Genomic DNA, 2,084 nt, shown 5'->3' with positions numbered 1-2,084 from the left:
ATATATATGCATATTTCATAAGATTTGGAAGGTTTTTTAAAATTTTTATTTATTTATTTATGTGTGTGTGTGTGTGTGTGTGTGTGGCCAGCTCAGCCCACCATGGGTGGGGCTGGCTGGCATGTGGTGCTGGGGGATTGAACTGCAGTCTCTGTGCTTTGCTAAGCTTGCTCTAAGTAGGTGCATTAGATCACTGAGCCATCTCACCAGCCCCTTGGAAGGTTTTTTATGCTAGACAAAACAAAACCTTGAACAATGGTACTTAAATTGGAACCAAGTCCACGCTTTTGTGAGAGCCAGCTCTAACTGCTTGCTGTTAGGCCCGCAGCCATCTCCATGCTGGTGTGACCGGTGGAGCGTTATCTAATTTACTTCCTTGGGACATGCCGGTGCTGAGTTTTCAGTTACCAGATGGCTCCAGGGACATGAATTGGCTCCACCAGGGCAGCTCTAGTAAGACGAACTGCCCTGCCATCTGAGTGCCCGGCTCTTGTGCAAGTGGGAAGCCGTTCGTCTCCCCAGCAGGCCAGCACACTGATCCTCCCTTCTAGCACCCTGGTCAGCTTCGCCCCAGGCAGGAAGGAAGCAGAGCTGAGAGAAGGAAGAAGCATCCCCAGGAGATTAATGCCAGGGTCTGTGCCTGCTGCCAGGTCATCATTAGCCTCACTGGGTGGACACGGCCTGTGTGGGGGAGACAGCGACACGGAGGACAGGAGGGGAGAGTGAGGGTGGCTTTGACCACTGGGCAGTGGCAGCGGCCTCAACAGGGAGAAGGTGGAAGAGCAGCTGGGACTGCCCAGGGCGAGAGGAAGAGGACCCCGGAGGGTGCGTCCTTGGTGACATGCCGTGCTTAGGAGTCGTCTCCATCCCTTCAGGCCTGCCCCGCAGGACTTGGTTGTGGCCGAGTGGCCACCTCCTCCTGCCTTTCTTCCTCTCTGGGATGCCATTCCTATGCTGCTTTCTGCTGGGCTTTCTAAGCAGAAGGGACCTTGGGGTTCCCTCCCAGCAAGGCGGGGAGCCCCTGACCCCCACCTCCCTGTCCCTTGCCCCCGCCTGGAAAGGCCCAGCCTCGGGGCAGCGAGGAGCCCACCAGCAGAGCACAGGCACCGCTGGCGCTGCAGGCCGCCTCCTGTGTGGCCCCACCCAGGTCGGTCCGCAGGGAGGAACCGGGGCTCGGCCTTCCTCGGCTCAGTGCCAGCAACCTAGCTGCCCCCGCCGGAGTCTCCGGGGATGAGGGGTGCAAGTGGACAGGAGCCCTGTCAGCTGCTCGGCCCTGAGGGAAGGCTGGTGTCTGTGGTTGTGCGTGCCTTCTAGCCCGCCCTCCCTCCCTCCCTCCCTCCCCTTGGGTAACTTTTGGACTCCTGGCCTCATAGGGGGTCAAAGTGCTTGTTCGGTGTGAGCTGCAGTGTGCAAAAGGGGAGCAGGGAAGGACCCCGGCTGGGGTCATGGCGTTGGGGTGGGGGCTGCGGGACGGGGCCAGGGGATGTCACGTGTCGGGTGTTCTGTTTATAACTGCTGCGATTTGAAACGTTTGGTGTTGCTCCGTGAGAGGACATTGAGCGGCATCTCGGTTACTTCCTAAATTCTGTGAGGAGCTACAGGCCCTTCCACTGGACAAACGGAAAATCCCCTTTTTCCTAACTTTCTTCCTAAATGTCCACATCTTCTCTACCCACATGTGTGAGCTGATGTGGGTCCCTGGAAGACCAAGTAGTGGGAAAAATAGGTGTGTGGCCTTGTAGGGTCATCTGAGATCGCAGACATTGACTCTTAAAGGTCCCTTCAGCCGTTTGCAAGATGGTGATCATTTTTAAAAGTTATAGGCTGCTGTCTTGCACATGAATGCTTACACGTATCATCCCAATATTGATGCGAACACAAAACAAAATGCAAACGCCTAGCTGGCTTTGTCACCCTCAATGGCTCCATCGCTGAGAGTCCCTGTGGTATGGTCTCCTTGGAGGCCAGGACTGGGCTTTCCGCAGACCCCAACTCAGGATCATCAGTTAGAAATCAAAGTTCAGTAGACCCTGAGAGCCCCGAGATCTGACTTCGTGAGGTCCCTCATGAATGGGAGCTGCAGA

This window comes from Octodon degus, unplaced genomic scaffold (genome assembly GCF_000260255.1).
Source record: "Octodon degus isolate 3935 unplaced genomic scaffold, OctDeg1.0 scaffold00283, whole genome shotgun sequence".
Classification (NCBI taxonomy): Eukaryota; Metazoa; Chordata; class Mammalia; order Rodentia; family Octodontidae; genus Octodon; species Octodon degus.
The sequence above is the reverse complement of the archived record's forward strand: the minus strand, read 5'-3'. Positions refer to the sequence as shown.